At 38.7% G+C, this 18,691-nt stretch overlaps 3 long non-coding RNA genes across 3 annotated transcripts; all 3 read right to left on the bottom strand.

Annotated features, from left to right (window-relative positions):
• Nucleotides 1–1,701: 1,701 nt before the first annotated feature.
• Nucleotides 1,702–3,711, bottom strand: LOC119500110. Its single transcript, XR_005209548.1, has 4 exons — nucleotides 3,694–3,711; nucleotides 3,087–3,117; nucleotides 2,082–2,168; nucleotides 1,702–1,949 (listed from the first exon to the last, which is right to left on the bottom strand). It is a non-coding gene; the product is annotated as an uncharacterized LOC119500110 (long non-coding RNA).
• A 4,084-nt stretch (nucleotides 3,712–7,795) lies between these two features.
• On the bottom strand, nucleotides 7,796–8,374 carry LOC119500127. The gene is made up of 2 exons (XR_005209555.1): nucleotides 8,330–8,374; nucleotides 7,796–8,197 (listed from the first exon to the last, which is right to left on the bottom strand). It is a non-coding gene; the product is annotated as an uncharacterized LOC119500127 (long non-coding RNA).
• Nucleotides 8,375–8,417: 43 nt separating this feature from the next.
• LOC119500098 lies at nucleotides 8,418–18,285 on the bottom strand. The gene is made up of 3 exons (XR_005209541.1): nucleotides 18,255–18,285; nucleotides 17,803–17,922; nucleotides 8,418–8,487 (listed from the first exon to the last, which is right to left on the bottom strand). It is a non-coding gene; the product is annotated as an uncharacterized LOC119500098 (long non-coding RNA).
• Nucleotides 18,286–18,691: the final 406 nt, after the last annotated feature.

Raw genomic sequence — 18,691 nt, 5'->3', positions numbered from 1 at the left:
TAGTTTTCATGACTTTTACAATGCCATTTTTCGGATGTACTATGCTATACATTTTTTGATGACATTTTGATGACATACTAAATACTATACTAAACTATGACATTTTACATCACTAAAGTTAATGATTAATAATTGATTTATGGAGAAGGGGTGTGATTAAATAAGTTTATACTTCTTCTCACTCCTTTTGGAATATGTAAATCAAGGCATCAAGTGTTTGAAAATGTATTTTTCTTATGCTTTTCATTGCATGTAAATACTACTTGTTTCTGACTGTCCACTTGTTGGTATGATCCTTTTTTTCTTTCTTTTTTTTGTATTCTACATGTTGGAAATAAATTTTGAAATGAAATGAAACGTTATCCAACACCTGCCATGTGCAGCTTAACACAAGCTAACTATTTCTTCTTACTATTTGAAAAAACAAGTTGCATCAGCTAACACGGTAAAAAAAAAGAAGAGCTAAACAAAGTGTAACAAAATACGAACCATTTAAATAGAAGGAAGTATACAAATAGGAGCAGTATATACAGTATTGACAATAAACAAACTATTAACAAAAGTGCACCAGTGGAAAATGATATTGCACAGTGAGTGTAGGAGCTAAAGTCTACAACTGTAGCTACTGAGGTGATTAGCCCTGGACTGACGCGCTTTTCGCTGTAGATGGTACCTTTAGTTGTCTGTTGTGCTGTACAAAAGTGATCCTGAGTCCGCTCGTTGGTTTTACAATAACAGTTCATTTATTCTTAATATGGTATTAAAGAAGCAAGTCCAGTTACCATAGCAACGAGTAAACAATAACAACACGGCAAACAATTCAGCGTCCCTGCGGTCAAAACCCTTTGCCCTTCCGGGCTAAACCCTGACGCCAACAACACACCTCCTTACCTATATACCCGTGGCTGGGTCAATCAATTAACACAGCGCCACCTAGTGTTCCTAAAAGTGAATTACACTACAACCTCTGTATGCCAGCATACATCATACATCATGTTTTGGCTCTTACAGTGAGAATGAAATGAATGAATGAAATTCCACCTGAAAAATATCAGGTAATTGTCAGTTTTTGGTGTGTAAGTGGTCTACTGGGAGAAAAGATAACAAATAGTCAATATGATTAAGATAAATATATCAGTAATGAATTGGTATTGTGATAAAGTCATATTATAAGTAATGATTTGGTATTCTGGATTGATAACAAATTTAAATTTTGATAAGGATAATTACATCAGTAATTCATTTATATTTCTGTAAGACACAGATTAAAGGTAATAATTATAGTTACAATAATTATAAATAATAAAAAGTATAGTTAGACAAATTCAGGAAAATGTAATTAGAGTATATGTATGGCTCAATAAGGAAGCTGGTTAATAATTAATAATTGACTTATGGAGAAGGGGTGGGATTAAATAAGTTTATACTTCTTCTCACTCCTTTTCGAATATGTAAATCAAGGCATCAATCATTTACTTTTCATTGTATATAAATACTACTTGTTTCTGACTGTCCACTTGTTGGTATGATCATTCTTTTTCCTTATTTTTTTTTGTATTCTACATGCTTGAAATAAATTTTGAAATGAAATGAAAAATGAAATAAGCAATGGAAATAAACCAAAGGATTCACTTTGTATATTGAGCTCAGAAGCTTTAAGAGCAGCAGATAGTTCACCTTTTCAATGCAGCTTAAACAGGGTTGAGATCTGATAACATTTAATTTTATTTATTTATTAAAGATTTATGATTCATACAATTGTGTTCAATGCAAATGATTATACTCCATACAGCAGGTTGGTACAGTGATTTGGGAGACTGGCCCTGAACCAGAAGACCTGGTTTTACTCTCAAGCTTCCACTGTGCTGAAGTGTGCCAAAAGCAAGGCACTGAAACTATATATTGTGACGTAACCATTTACTTTTCAAATGATGGTGAAAAGTCCACTGCTAACATCCAAAATTACACTGATGTCCAAAAAGTGAAAATACATTGTTTTTTATTACATTTTCCAAACATTCCTAACTGACATTTTACATGACGTACTTTTTTTTAAATTTTTTTTTTTTAAAAAACCTAACCTAACATCCTGACTTATCACGAAATCTTTTCATCACGCACTATACTTGGCTAACATTCCTAACATACCTAACATGCTATACTATTGACTTTTTTTTTTTTTTTTTTAACACGACTTTTTTCATCACGCACTATACTAAGCTAACATTCCTAACATACCTAACATGCTATAGACCTTTTTTTTTTTTACATAACATCTTTTAGACCTTTTTTCAGACATTTTTCAGACTTTTGCTTCTGGACATTTTTCAGACTTTTTTTATATATATATATATATATATAATCTTCAGACTTTTCTTGACATTTTTCAGACTTTTGTGTCAGACATTTTTCAGACTTTTTTTTTTTTTTTTTTTACCTTTTTCAGACATTGTTTAGACTTTTCTTTTCCAACATTTTTCAAACTTTTTTTAGACATTTTTTTCAGACATTTTTCAAACCTTTTTTTCAGATATTTTTGAAACATTTTTTTTTTACGGATATTTTTTAGACTTTTTTTTATATATATTTTCAGATTTTTGACATTTTTTAAGACTTTTGTGTCCGGACATTTTTCAGACTTTTTTTTTTTTACATAACATTTTTTAGACCTTTTTTCAGACATTTTTCAGACTTTTGCTTCTGGACATTTTTCAGACTTTTGCTTCTGGACAGTTTTCAGACTTTTTTTTTTATATATTTTTCAGACATTTTTTTATATATATATATATATATAATTTTCAGACTTTTCTGGACATTTTTCAGACTTTTGTGTCTGGACATTTTTCAGATTTTTTTTTTCAAATATTTTAAAGACATCTTTCAGACTTTTGCTTCTGGACTTTTTCAGATTTTTTTTTTTTTACATAACATTTTTTAGACCTTTTTTCAGACATTTTTCAGACTTTTGCTTCTGGACTTTTTCAGACTTTTTTTTTCAAATAATTTTCAGACTTTTTTTTTATATATATATTTTTCAAACTTTTCTTAACATTTTTCAGACTTTTGTGTTCGGACATTTTTCAGACTTTTTTTTTTTTTTTTTTTTTTTTTTTTTACCTTTTCAGACATTGCTTGATTTTCTCAAACTTTTTTTAGACTTTTTTTTCAGACATTTTTCAAACCTTTTTTTCAGACATTTTTCAAACTTTTTTTCAGTTTTTTTTCCAGTATTTTTCAAACAAACATTTGTTTCAGACATTTTCAGACTTTTTTTTGGACATTTTTCAGACTTTTTCTTTTTTCGAATATTTTTCAGACTTTTTTTTTTTATACATATTTTCAGACTTTTCTTACCATTTTTCAGACTTTTGTGTCAAGACATTTTTCAGACTTTTTTTTTTTACATACAATTTTTTAAGCCATTTTTCAGACATTTTTCAGACTTTTGCTTCTGGACATTTTTCAGACATTTTTTTTCAAATACTTTTCAGACTTTTTTTTCAGACTTTTTTTTTTCAAACATTTTTCAGACTTTTTTTTTCGAAAACTTTTCAGACTTTTTTTTTTATATATATTTTTTAAACTTTTCTTGACATTTTTCGGACTTTTGTTTTCCGGACATTTTTCAGACTTTTTTTTCCAACATTTTTCAGACTTTTTTTTTTCGAATACTTTTCAGACTTTTTTTTATACATTTTTTAGAAAAAAAAGCTTCGGCCACTCGTGATGTGTTCGGTGTCCCATGGAGGTTTCCAAACACCTCTCGCCATTCTGCCCTCCCAGACTGCTCCCCAGCCTGTCCTGGAGGCATCTGTGAACACCAAAGTCCTCCTTGAAGGCAGATTGCCCAAGGGTACACCTTGTGTGAGCAACTTGCGGTCCCTCCATGGGCTCAGAGCTCTCTGACATGACTGAGTCACTCTGAGCTTCACATGCCTGTCCCTCCGTGGATGGAGGTTGAACGCATTCAGCCACCGCTGCAGGGGCCGAGCCCTGAGCAGGCCCAGCGGAATCACCAACACTGCTAATGATATCAACCCCAGCAGTCTCTGAAAGTGAAGCAACTGTAGGCGTTTGCCCAGTCGGAAGATACGCAAGACCGTTAGGATTCTCGCAACCCTCTGAGGGGTAAGGGACGCCTTCATCACAAGTGAGTTCAGGCAAAGCCCCAAGAATACTGTTTCCTGCCTCGGTTCGAGGTTGCTTTTCTTTAAGTTCACCCTGAAACCAAGGGATTGGACATGAGCTAAGACCCTCCCGGTATGCTGCATGACCTGTTCGCGAGATGAAGCGCAGACCAGCCAGTCGTCCAGGTGTGGCAGGATCTTTAAGCCTGCACTCTGGAGTGGTGACAGATCGACAAATGGGGACGTGGAAGTACGCGTCTTTTAGATCGATAGTGGTGAACCGTTCCCCTTGCTCTATCGACTCTAGAATGTGCCGTGTGTGCAGCATTCTGAACGGCAGAACCTTTATGTAGGTATTTAGGCGCTGGAGGTCCAGGATGGGACGTATCCCACCATCCTTTTTGGGAGCAAGGAAATATGTTGAATAAAAGCCAGCTTGCTGTTCGCTGGGCCTTACCTTCGCAATTACGTTCTTCTGAAGGAGGATTGCAATCTCCTCGGACAGAACTTTTGCCTGGAATGGGTCCTTGACAAACGTCATCTGGACCCTGGAAAAAGGTGGGGGCCGCCGCCGAAATTGAATTCTGTAACCCCTTGCAACAGTAGCCACTACCCAGGGGTCTGAGACTTCCTTCTCCCAGCTGTCCAGGCGTAGCTGGGAGTGAACCTTGGCGGCTTCCCCACCACTCCTATGCAGAGGCCCCCTGGGTCCCTGGACCTTTGGGGGGGCGTCTCCTTTGAGGAGCCCCTCTTGCTGTACGCCGGGGCTGAAACCCTTGATGCTGCAGTCGCAGTCTTCCTGCAGCATCACCCGAACTTTGTGCACCTGAGCCCTGGCGCCTGCCACGCATCCAGGGCTCTGGATGACCCCAGGCAGCCTGGAATTGGTGCTGCTGGCCCGTTGGTCTCTGCCTCGTCGCTGCAGGCCGACTGAATGTGCGCTGCACGCTCTCTCGAGTACGCAGAGACTGTTCAGCTTTCTCCAAGACACTCTGGGAGTCAGAGTGAAAGACTCTACCCGGTACCACCGGCATGTTGCTGAGCTCCTTCCTGATGTTCTCGGGGAGGGTTGTCTGAGCTAGCCAGATCTGTCTGCGGGCCATCATGGCTGACGACATAGCGGAACCGATGTCACGAGTAAGCTGAGAGTGTGTGGACAGTGCCGCATCTATCAGGTTTCTGGTGTCCTGATCACCCGCACTAGCGGTCCTTCTGAGCGCTGCTAACAAGAGAGCGAGTGCATTTCCTGCACGCGCCGCGCGGGCGGCTGCATTATAGGACCTACAAACCAAGTGGTCTGTCTTCTTGCACTCCTTACGAGGACAGTGTGGATTAGTGGTCACCTTATCTGGGCCTAGAGGGGTTAAAGCTGCCATTTCCCTCTCTACAGGCGGCATATCGCCCAAACCGGACTCATGGGGGTACTGTGCCTTGGCTAGCCTCCCGCACCCCGAATTAAACTGAGGGGCGCTACCAGGATTATTCCATGACCTCCTTAACATCTGACAATAATCCTCGGCTGCAGGAATAGTCACTGAGGGGCGAGACTGCGAGATGCCGGCCCAGACTCCCTCCGATGAGCTAGGGGTTTCGATTGGAATTGAAAGGCCCATAATCTTAGCCGCACTCAAAACCTTTGAAAACACATCACTGGGAACAGAATCGCCAGTACCATCGTCTACGGACGCAGATTCACCTGTGTGAGATAGGCTAAGGCAATGTGACTCTTCAGCAATCTCTGGGTGACCCTCGTCCTCCAAGGGAGAACCCTGTGCATAGAGTGATATAGCATCAGGGTGATCGGCCTGATGTTCTCCATATGCCGGCAAGTCCCTAGGGGAGATCCCCTCCGAACAAGCCGCAGTCAGTGGAGCTGCTCTCTGAGCCTCCATTCTACTCACCCTGTCTGCCAGACCACGAATGGCGGCCAGGATTTGAGACTGAGTATCCACCTGCCCCCAGTAGTCAATGGGGATATATGCACTCGCTGGCTCAAAGGTATAAACAAAAATACTGCTCATAAGAACTAAAATCACCCCTTTCCTGTACGCGGACGTACAAGGGGGAACAAATAACCAATCCCACCTACTGCGCACAGAGGTTTAAGGGGGAAATGAAAACGCCCTTTTAAACACAAGGGGAATGCAAGGCAAAATCCTTGGCTAAATGAAATATGCCGAAAGGTGGATTCGAACCCCGGCCTACCGCGGTAAGAGCGCCCGCTCTACCGGGTGAGCTATAACACTCAACGGGCTTTTTTCATCGGCGCGCGACTGTTTAAATAAATAACACCACAGAACTTTTGCCTTTGGACTGGGTCCTTGACCAGGGCTCTGGATGACCCCAGGCAGCCTGGAATTGGTGCTGCTGGCCCGTTGGTCTCTGCCTCGTCGCTGCAGGCCGACTGAATGTGCGCTGCACGCTCTCTCGAGTACGCAGAGACTGTTCAGAGCTTTCTCCAAGACACTCTGGGAGTCAGAGTGAAAGACTCTAACCTTACCTTACCTTTTTCAGACATTGTTTAGACTTTTCTTTTCCAACATTTTTCAAACTTTTTTTAGACATTTTTTTCAGACATTTTTCAAAACTTTTTTTTTTACGGATATTTTTTCAGACTTTTTTTTATATATATTTTCAGACTTTTGACATTTTTTAAGACTTTTTTTTTTTACATAACATTTTTTAGACCTTTTTTCAGACATTTTTCAGACTTTTGCTTCTGGACATTTTTCAGACTTTTTTTTTTCGAATACTTTTCAGACTTTTTTTATATATATATATATATATAATTTTCAGACTTTTCTTGACATTTTTCAGACTTTTGTGTCCGGACATTTTTCAGACTTTTTTTTCCAACATTTTTCAGACTTTTTTTTCCAACATTTTTCAGACGTTTTTTTTTCGAATACTTTTCAGACTTTTTTTTATATATATATATATATATAATTTTCAGACTTTTCTTGACATTTTTCAGACTTTTGTGTCCGGACATTTTTCAGACTTTTTTTTTTCAAATATTTTAAAGACATCTTTAAGACTTTTGATTCTGGACTTTTTCAGACTTTTTTTTTCAAATAATTTTCAGACTTTTTTTTTTTTAATATATATTTTTCAGACTTTTTTCAGACATTTTTCAGACTTTTGCTTTTGGACATTTTTCAGACTTTTTTTTAAATATATTTTTCAGACTTTTCTGGACATTTTTCAGATTTTTTTTTTTTACTTTTTTTTCAAATATTTTCAAGACATTTTTCAGACGTTTGCTTCTGGACTTTTTTTTTTAAATAACATTTTTCAGACTTTTTTTTCAAATCTTTCAGACTTTTGTGTCAGACATTTTTCAGACTTTTTTTTTTTTTTTTTTACCTTTTTCAGACATTGTTTAGACTTTTCTTTTCCAACATTTTTCAAACTTTTTTTAGACATTTTTTTCAGACATTTTTCAAACCTGTAAATGTAATTAGAGTATATGTATGGCTCAATAAGGAAGCTGGTTAATAATTAATAATTGACTTATGGAGAAGGGGTGGGATTAAATAAGTTTATACTTCTTCTCACTCCTTTTCGAATATGTAAATCAAGGCATCAATCATTTACTTTTCATTGTATATAAATACTACTTGTTTCTGACTGTCCACTTGTTGGTATGATCATTCTTTTTCCTTATTTTTTTTTGTATTCTACATGCTTGAAATAAATTTTGAAATGAAATGAAAAATGAAATAAGCAATGGAAATAAACCAAAGGATTCACTTTGTATATTGAGCTCAGAAGCTTTAAGAGCAGCAGATAGTTCACCTTTTCAATGCAGCTTAAACAGGGTTGAGATCTGATAACATTTAATTTTATTTATTTATTAAAGATTTATGATTCATACAATTGTGTTCAATGCAAATGATTATACTCCATACAGCAGGTTGGTACAGTGATTTGGGAGACTGGCCCTGAACCAGAAGACCTGGTTTTACTCTCAAGCTTCCACTGTGCTGAAGTGTGCCAAAAGCAAGGCACTGAAACTATATATTGTGACGTAACCATTTACTTTTCAAATGATGGTGAAAAGTCCACTGCTAACATCCAAAATTACACTGATGTCCAAAAAGTGAAAATACATTGTTTTTTATTACATTTTCCAAACATTCCTAACTGACATTTTACATGACGTACTTTTTTTTAAATTTTTTTTTTTTAAAAAACCTAACCTAACATCCTGACTTATCACGAAATCTTTTCATCACGCACTATACTTGGTTAACATTCCTAACATACCTAACATGCTATACTATTGACTTTTTTTTTTTTTTTTTTTAACACGACTTTTTTCATCACGCACTATACTAAGCTAACATTCCTAACATACCTAACATGCTATAGACCTTTTTTTTTTTACATAACATCTTTTAGACCTTTTTTCAGACATTTTTCAGACTTTTGCTTCTGGACATTTTTCAGACTTTTTTTATATATATATATATATATAATCTTCAGACTTTTCTTGACATTTTTCAGACTTTTGTGTCAGACATTTTTCAGACTTTTTTTTTTTTTTTTTACCTTTTTCAGACATTGTTTAGACTTTTCTTTTCCAACATTTTTCAAACTTTTTTTAGACATTTTTTTCAGACATTTTTCAAACCTTTTTTTCAGATATTTTTGAAACATTTTTTTTTTACGGATATTTTTTCAGACTTTTTTTTATATATATTTTCAGATTTTTGACATTTTTTAAGACTTTTGTGTCCGGACATTTTTCAGACTTTTTTTTTTTTTACATAACATTTTTTAGACCTTTTTTCAGACATTTTTCAGACTTTTGCTTCTGGACATTTTTCAGACTTTTGCTTCTGGACAGTTTTCAGACTTTTTTTTTTATATATTTTTCAGACATTTTTTTATATATATATATATATATATAATTTTCAGACTTTTCTGGACATTTTTCAGACTTTTGTGTCTGGACATTTTTCAGATTTTTTTTTTCAAATATTTTAAAGACATCTTTCAGACTTTTGCTTCTGGACTTTTTCAGATTTTTTTTTTTTACATAACATTTTTTAGACCTTTTTTCAGACATTTTTCAGACTTTTGCTTCTGGACTTTTTCAGACTTTTTTTTTCAAATAATTTTCAGACTTTTTTTTTATATATATATTTTTCAAACTTTTCTTAACATTTTTCAGACTTTTGTGTTCGGACATTTTTCAGACTTTTTTTTTTTTTTTTTTTTTTTTTTTTTACCTTTTCAGACATTGCTTGATTTTCTCAAACTTTTTTTAGACTTTTTTTTCAGACATTTTTCAAACCTTTTTTTCAGACATTTTTCAAACTTTTTTTCAGTTTTTTTTTCCAGTATTTTTCAAACAAACATTTGTTTCAGACATTTTCAGACTTTTTTTTGGACATTTTTCAGACTTTTTCTTTTTTCGAATATTTTTCAGACTTTTTTTTTTATACATATTTTCAGACTTTTCTTACCATTTTTCAGACTTTTGTGTCAAGACATTTTTCAGACTTTTTTTTTTTACATACAATTTTTTAAGCCATTTTTCAGACATTTTTCAGACTTTTGCTTCTGGACATTTTTCAGACATTTTTTTTTCAAATACTTTTCAGACTTTTTTTTCAGACTTTTTTTTTTCAAACATTTTTCAGACTTTTTTTTTCGAAAACTTTTCAGACTTTTTTTTTTATATATATTTTTTAAACTTTTCTTGACATTTTTCGGACTTTTGTTTTCCGGACATTTTTCAGACTTTTTTTTCCAACATTTTTCAGACTTTTTTTTTTCGAATACTTTTCAGACTTTTTTTTATACATTTTTTAGAAAAAAAAGCTTCGGCCACTCGTGATGTGTTCGGTGTCCCATGGAGGTTTCCAAACACCTCTCGCCATTCTGCCCTCCCAGACTGCTCCCCAGCCTGTCCTGGAGGCATCTGTGAACACCAAAGTCCTCCTTGAAGGCAGATTGCCCAAGGGTACACCTTGTGTGAGCAACTTGCGGTCCCTCCATGGGCTCAGAGCTCTCTGACATGACTGAGTCACTCTGAGCTTCACATGCCTGTCCCTCCGTGGATGGAGGTTGAACGCATTCAGCCACCGCTGCAGGGGCCGAGCCCTGAGCAGGCCCAGCGGAATCACCAACACTGCTAATGATATCAACCCCAGCAGTCTCTGAAAGTGAAGCAACTGTAGGCGTTTGCCCAGTCGGAAGATACGCAAGACCGTTAGGATTCTCGCAACCCTCTGAGGGGTAAGGGACGCCTTCATCACAAGTGAGTTCAGGCAAAGCCCCAAGAATACTGTTTCCTGCCTCGGTTCGAGGTTGCTTTTCTTTAAGTTCACCCTGAAACCAAGGGATTGGACATGAGCTAAGACCCTCCCGGTATGCTGCATGACCTGTTCGCGAGATGAAGCGCAGACCAGCCAGTCGTCCAGGTGTGGCAGGATCTTTAAGCCTGCACTCTGGAGTGGTGACAGATCGACAAATGGGGACGTGGAAGTACGCGTCTTTTAGATCGATAGTGGTGAACCGTTCCCCTTGCTCTATCGACTCTAGAATGTGCCGTGTGTGCAGCATTCTGAACGGCAGAACCTTTATGTAGGTATTTAGGCGCTGGAGGTCCAGGATGGGACGTATCCCACCATCCTTTTTGGGAGCAAGGAAATATGTTGAATAAAAGCCAGCTTGCTGTTCGCTGGGCCTTACCTTCGCAATTACGTTCTTCTGAAGGAGGATTGCAATCTCCTCGGACAGAACTTTTGCCTGGAATGGGTCCTTGACAAACGTCATCTGGACCCTGGAAAAAGGTGGGGGCCGCCGCCGAAATTGAATTCTGTAACCCCTTGCAACAGTAGCCACTACCCAGGGGTCTGAGACTTCCTTCTCCCAGCTGTCCAGGCGTAGCTGGGAGTGAACCTTGGCGGCTTCCCCACCACTCCTATGCAGAGGCCCCCTGGGTCCCTGGACCTTTGGGGGGGCGTCTCCTTTGAGGAGCCCCTCTTGCTGTACGCCGGGGCTGAAACCCTTGATGCTGCAGTCGCAGTCTTCCTGCAGCATCACCCGAACTTTGTGCACCTGAGCCCTGGCGCCTGCCACGCATCCAGGGCTCTGGATGACCCCAGGCAGCCTGGAATTGGTGCTGCTGGCCCGTTGGTCTCTGCCTCGTCGCTGCAGGCCGACTGAATGTGCGCTGCACGCTCTCTCGAGTACGCAGAGACTGTTCAGCTTTCTCCAAGACACTCTGGGAGTCAGAGTGAAAGACTCTACCCGGTACCACCGGCATGTTGCTGAGCTCCTTCCTGATGTTCTCGGGGAGGGTTGTCTGAGCTAGCCAGATCTGTCTGCGGGCCATCATGGCTGACGACATAGCGGAACCGATGTCACGAGTAAGCTGAGAGTGTGTGGACAGTGCCGCATCTATCAGGTTTCTGGTGTCCTGATCACCCGCACTAGCGGTCCTTCTGAGCGCTGCTAACAAGAGAGCGAGTGCATTTCCTGCACGCGCCGCGCGGGCGGCTGCATTATAGGACCTACAAACCAAGTGGTCTGTCTTCTTGCACTCCTTACGAGGACAGTGTGGATTAGTGGTCACCTTATCTGGGCCTAGAGGGGTTAAAGCTGCCATTTCCCTCTCTACAGGCGGCATATCGCCCAAACCGGACTCATGGGGGTACTGTGCCTTGGCTAGCCTCCCGCACCCCGAATTAAACTGAGGGGCGCTACCAGGATTATTCCATGACCTCCTTAACATCTGACAATAATCCTCGGCTGCAGGAATAGTCACTGAGGGGCGAGACTGCGAGATGCCGGCCCAGACTCCCTCCGATGAGCTAGGGGTTTCGATTGGAATTGAAAGGCCCATAATCTTAGCCGCACTCAAAACCTTTGAAAACACATCACTGGGAACAGAATCGCCAGTACCATCGTCTACGGACGCAGATTCACCTGTGTGAGATAGGCTAAGGCAATGTGACTCTTCAGCAATCTCTGGGTGACCCTCGTCCTCCAAGGGAGAACCCTGTGCATAGAGTGATATAGCATCAGGGTGATCGGCCTGATGTTCTCCATATGCCGGCAAGTCCCTAGGGGAGATCCCCTCCGAACAAGCCGCAGTCAGTGGAGCTGCTCTCTGAGCCTCCATTCTACTCACCCTGTCTGCCAGACCACGAATGGCGGCCAGGATTTGAGACTGAGTATCCACCTGCCCCCAGTAGTCAATGGGGATATATGCACTCGCTGGCTCAAAGGTATAAACAAAAATACTGCTCATAAGAACTAAAATCACCCCTTTCCTGTACGCGGACGTACAAGGGGGAACAAATAACCAATCCCACCTACTGCGCACAGAGGTTTAAGGGGGAAATGAAAACGCCCTTTTAAACACAAGGGGAATGCAAGGCAAAATCCTTGGCTAAATGAAATATGCCGAAAGGTGGATTCGAACCCCGGCCTACCGCGGTAAGAGCGCCCGCTCTACCGGGTGAGCTATAACACTCAACGGGCTTTTTTCATCGGCGCGCGACTGTTTAAATAAATAACACCACAGAACTTTTGCCTTTGGACTGGGTCCTTGACCAGGGCTCTGGATGACCCCAGGCAGCCTGGAATTGGTGCTGCTGGCCCGTTGGTCTCTGCCTCGTCGCTGCAGGCCGACTGAATGTGCGCTGCACGCTCTCTCGAGTACGCAGAGACTGTTCAGAGCTTTCTCCAAGACACTCTGGGAGTCAGAGTGAAAGACTCTAACCTTACCTTACCTTTTTCAGACATTGTTTAGACTTTTCTTTTCCAACATTTTTCAAACTTTTTTTAGACATTTTTTTCAGACATTTTTCAAAACTTTTTTTTTTACGGATATTTTTTCAGACTTTTTTTTATATATATTTTCAGACTTTTGACATTTTTTAAGACTTTTTTTTTTTACATAACATTTTTTAGACCTTTTTTCAGACATTTTTCAGACTTTTGCTTCTGGACATTTTTCAGACTTTTGCTTCTGGACAGTTTTCAGACTTTTTTTTTATATATTTTTCAGACATTTTTTTATATATATATATATATATATATCATTTTCAGACTTTTCTGGACATTTTTCAGACTTTTGTGTCTGGACATTTTTCAGATTTTATTTTTTAAATATTTTAAAGACATCTTTCAGACTTTTGCTTCTGGACTTTTTCAGATTTTTTTTTTTTACATAACATTTTTTAGACCTTTTTTCAGACATTTTTCAGACTTTTGCTTCTGGACTTTTTCAGACTTTTTTTTTCAAATAATTTTCAGACTTTTTTTTTCTATATATATTTTTCAAACTTTTCTTAACATTTTTCAGACTTTTGTGTTCGGACATTTTTCAGACTTTTTTTTTTTTTTTTTTTTTTTTTTTTACCTTTTCAGACATTGCTTGATTTTCTCAAACTTTTTTTAGACTTTTTTTTCAGACATTTTTCAAACCTTTTTTTCCAGACATTTTTCAAACTTTTTTTCAGTTTTTTTTCCAGTATTTTTCAAACAAACATTTGTTTCAGACATTTTCAGACTTTTTTTTGGACATTTTTCAGACTTTTTCTTTTTTCGAATATTTTTCAGACTTTTTTTTTTTATACATATTTTCAGACTTTTCTTGCCATTTTTCAGACTTTTGTGTCAAGACATTTTTCAGACTTTTTTTTTTTACATACAATTTTTTAAGCCATTTTTCAGACATTTTTCAGACTTTTGCTTCTGGACATTTTTCAGACATTTTTTTTCAAATACTTTTCAGACTTTTTTTTCAGACTTTTTTTTTTCAAACATTTTTCAGACTTTTTTTTTCGAAAACTTTTCAGACTTTTTTTTTTATATATATTTTTTAAACTTTTCTTGACATTTTTCGGACTTTTGTTTTCCGGACATTTTTCAGACTTTTTTTTCCAACATTTTTCAGACTTTTTTTTTTCGAATACTTTTCAGACTTTTTTTTATACATTTTTTAGAAAAAAAAGCTTCGGCCACTCGTGATGTGTTCGGTGTCCCATGGAGGTTTCCAAACACCTCTCGCCATTCTGCCCTCCCAGACTGCTCCCCAGCCTGTCCTGGAGGCATCTGTGAACACCAAAGTCCTCCTTGAAGGCAGATTGCCCAAGGGTACACCTTGTGTGAGCAACTTGCGGTCCCTCCATGGGCTCAGAGCTCTCTGACATGACTGAGTCACTCTGAGCTTCACATGCCTGTCCCTCCGTGGATGGAGGTTGAACGCATTCAGCCACCGCTGCAGGGGCCGAGCCCTGAGCAGGCCCAGCGGAATCACCAACACTGCTAATGATATCAACCCCAGCAGTCTCTGAAAGTGAAGCAACTGTAGGCGTTTGCCCAGTCGGAAGATACGCAAGACCGTTAGGATTCTCGCAACCCTCTGAGGGGTAAGGGACGCCTTCATCACAAGTGAGTTCAGGCAAAGCCCCAAGAATACTGTTTCCTGCCTCGGTTCGAGGTTGCTTTTCTTTAAGTTCACCCTGAAACCAAGGGATTGGACATGAGCTAAGACCCTCCCGGTATGCTGCATGACCTGTTCGCGAGATGAAGCGCAGACCAGCCAGTCGTCCAGGTGTGGCAGGATCTTTAAGCCTGCACTCTGGAGTGGTGACAGATCGACAAATGGGGACGTGGAAGTACGCGTCTTTTAGATCGATAGTGGTGAACCGTTCCCCTTGCTCTATCGACTCTAGAATGTGCCGTGTGTGCAGCATTCTGAACGGCAGAACCTTTATGTAGGTATTTAGGCGCTGGAGGTCCAGGATGGGACGTATCCCACCATCCTTTTTGGGAGCAAGGAAATATGTTGAATAAAAGCCAGCTTGCTGTTCGCTGGGCCTTACCTTCGCAATTACGTTCTTCTGAAGGAGGATTGCAATCTCCTCGGACAGAACTTTTGCCTGGAATGGGTCCTTGACAAACGTCATCTGGACCCTGGAAAAAGGTGGGGGCCGCCGCCGAAATTGAATTCTGTAACCCCTTGCAACAGTAGCCACTACCCAGGGGTCTGAGACTTCCTTCTCCCAGCTGTCCAGGCGTAGCTGGGAGTGAACCTTGGCGGCTTCCCCACCACTCCTATGCAGAGGCCCCCTGGGTCCCTGGACCTTTGGGGGGGCGTCTCCTTTGAGGAGCCCCTCTTGCTGTACGCCGGGGCTGAAACCCTTGATGCTGCAGTCGCAGTCTTCCTGCAGCATCACCCGAACTTTGTGCACCTGAGCCCTGGCGCCTGCCACGCATCAGGGTGATCGGCCTGATGTTCTCCATATGCCGGCAAGTCCCTAGGGGAGATCCCCTCCGAACAAGCCGCAGTCAGTGGAGCTGCTCTCTGAGCCTCCATTCTACTCACCCTGTCTGCCAGACCACGAATGGCGGCCAGGATTTGAGACTGAGTATCCACCTGCCCCCAGTAGTCAATGGGGATATATGCACTCGCTGGCTCAAAGGTATAAACAAAAATACTGCTCATAAGAACTAAAATCACCCCTTTCCTGTACGCGGACGTACAAGGGGGAACAAATAACCAATCCCACCTACTGCGCACAGAGGTTTAAGGGGGAAATGAAAACGCCCTTTTAAACACAAGGGGAATGCAAGGCAAAATCCTTGGCTAAATGAAATATGCCGAAAGGTGGATTCGAACCCCGGCCTACCGCGGTAAGAGCGCCCGCTCTACCGGGTGAGCTATAACACTCAACGGGCTTTTTTCATCGGCGCGCGACTGTTTAAATAAATAACACCACAGAACTTTTGCCTTTGGACTGGGTCCTTGACCAGGGCTCTGGATGACCCCAGGCAGCCTGGAATTGGTGCTGCTGGCCCGTTGGTCTCTGCCTCGTCGCTGCAGGCCGACTGAATGTGCGCTGCACGCTCTCTCGAGTACGCAGAGACTGTTCAGAGCTTTCTCCAAGACACTCTGGGAGTCAGAGTGAAAGACTCTAACCTTACCTTACCTTTTTCAGACATTGTTTAGACTTTTCTTTTCCAACATTTTTCAAACTTTTTTTAGACATTTTTTTCAGACATTTTTCAAACCTTTTTTTTTTACGGATATTTTTTCAGACTTTTTTTTATATATATTTTCAGACTTTTGACATTTTTTAAGACTTTTTTTTTTTACATAACATTTTTTAGACCTTTTTTCAGACATTTTTCAGACTTTTGCTTCTGGACATTTTTCAGACTTTTTTTTTTCGAATACTTTTCAGACTTTTTTTATATATATATATATATATAATTTTCAGACTTTTCTTGACATTTTTCAGACTTTTGTGTCCGGACATTTTTCAGACTTTTTTTTCCAACATTTTTCAGACTTTTTTTTCCAACATTTTTCAGACGTTTTTTTTTTCGAATACTTTTCAGACTTTTTTTTATATATATATATATATATAATTTTCAGACTTTTCTTGACATTTTTCAGACTTTTGTGTCCGTACATTTTTAAGACTTTTTTTTTTAAAATATTTTAAATACATCTTTAAGACTTTTGATTCTGGACTTTTTCAGACTTTTTTTTTCAAATAATTTTCAGACTTTTTTTTTTTTAATATATATTTTTCAGACTTTTTTCAGACATTTTTCAGACTTTTGCTTTTGGACATTTTTCAGACTTTTTTTTAAATATATTTTTCAGACTTTTCTGGACATTTTTCAGATTTTTTTTTTTTACTTTTTTTTCAAATATTTTCAAGACATTTTTCAGACGTTTGCTTCTGGACTTTTTTTTTTAAATAACATTTTTCAGACTTTTTTTTCAAATCTTTCAGACTTTTGTGTCAGACATTTTTCAGACTTTTTTTTTTTTTTTTTACCTTTTTCAGACATTGTTTAGACTTTTCTTTTCCAACATTTTTCAAACTTTTTTTAGACATTTTTTTCAGACATTTTTCAAACCTGTAAATGTAATTAGAGTATATGTATGGCTCAATAAGGAAGCTGGTTAATAATTAATAATTGACTTATGGAAAAGGGGTGGGATTAAATAACTTTATACTTCTTCTCACTCCTTTTCGAATATGTAAATCAAGGCATCAAATGTTGACAATTTACTTTTCATTGTATATAAATACTACTTGTTTCTGACTGTCCACTTGTTGGTATGATCATTCTTTTTCCTTATTTTTTTTTTTTTTTTTTTGTATTCTACATGCTTGAAATAAATTTTGAAATGAAATGAAAAATGAAATAAGCAATGGAAATAAACCAAAGGATTCACTTTGTATATTGAGCTCAGAAGCTTTAAGAGCAGCAGATAGTTCACCTTTTCAATGCAGCTTAAACAGGGTTGAGATCTGATAACATTTAATTTTATTTATTTATTAAAGATTTATGATTCATACAATTGTGTTCAATGCAAATGATTATACTCCATACAGCAGGTTGGTACAGTGATTTGGGAGACTGGCCCTGAACCAGAAGACCTGGTTTTACTCTCAAGCTTCCACTGTGCTGAAGTGTGCCAAAAGCAAGGCACTGAAACTATATATTGTGACGTAACCATTTACTTTTCAAATGATGGTGAAAAGTCCACTGCTAACATCCAAAATTACACTGATGTCCAAAAAGTGAAAATACATTGTTTTTTATTACATTTTCCTAACATTCCTAACTGACATTTTACATGACGTACTTTTTTTTAAATTTTTTTTTTTTTAAAAAAACTAACCTAACATCCTGACTTATCACGAAATCTTTTCATCACGCACTATCTTGGCTAACATTCCTAACATACCTAACATGCTATACTATTGACTTTTTTTTTTTTTATACATATTTTCAGACTTTTCTTGCCATTTTTCAGACTTTTGTGTCAAGACATTTTTCAGACTTTTTTTTTTTACATACAATTTTTTAAGCCATTTTTCAGACATTTTTCAGACTTTTGCTTCTGGACATTTTTCAGACATTTTTTTTCAAATACTTTTCAGACTTTTTTTTCAGACTTTTTTTTTTCAAACATTTTTCAGACTTTTTTTTTCGAAAACTTTTCAGACTTTTTTTTTTATATATATTTTTTAAACTTTTCTTGACATTTTTCGGACTTTTGTTTTCCGGACATTTTTCAGACTTTTTTTTCCAACATTTTTCAGACTTTTTTTTTTCGAATACTTTTCAGACTTTTTTTTATACATTTTTTAGAAAAAAAAGCTTCGGCCACTCGTGATGTGTTCGGTGTCCCATGGAGGTTTCCAAACACCTCTCGCCATTCTGCCCTCCCAGACTGCTCCCCAGCCTGTCCTGGAGGCATCTGTGAACACCAAAGTCCTCCTTGAAGGCAGATTGCCCAAGGGTACACCTTGTGTGAGCAACTTGCGGTCCCTCCATGGGCTCAGAGCTCTCTGACATGACTGAGTCACTCTGAGCTTCACATGCCTGTCCCTCCGTGGATGGAGGTTGAACGCATTCAGCCACCGCTGCAGGGGCCGAGCCCTGAGCAGGCCCAGCGGAATCACCAACACTGCTAATGATATCAACCCCAGCAGTCTCTGAAAGTGAAGCAACTGTAGGCGTTTGCCCAGTCGGAAGATACGCAAGACCGTTAGGATTCTCGCAAC

Source organism: Sebastes umbrosus, chromosome 2, assembly GCF_015220745.1.
Source record: "Sebastes umbrosus isolate fSebUmb1 chromosome 2, fSebUmb1.pri, whole genome shotgun sequence".
NCBI lineage: Eukaryota > Metazoa > Chordata > Actinopteri > Perciformes > Sebastidae > Sebastes > Sebastes umbrosus.
Note: the sequence above shows the minus strand (reverse complement) of the source record. Positions and strands in the feature narration are given on the sequence as shown.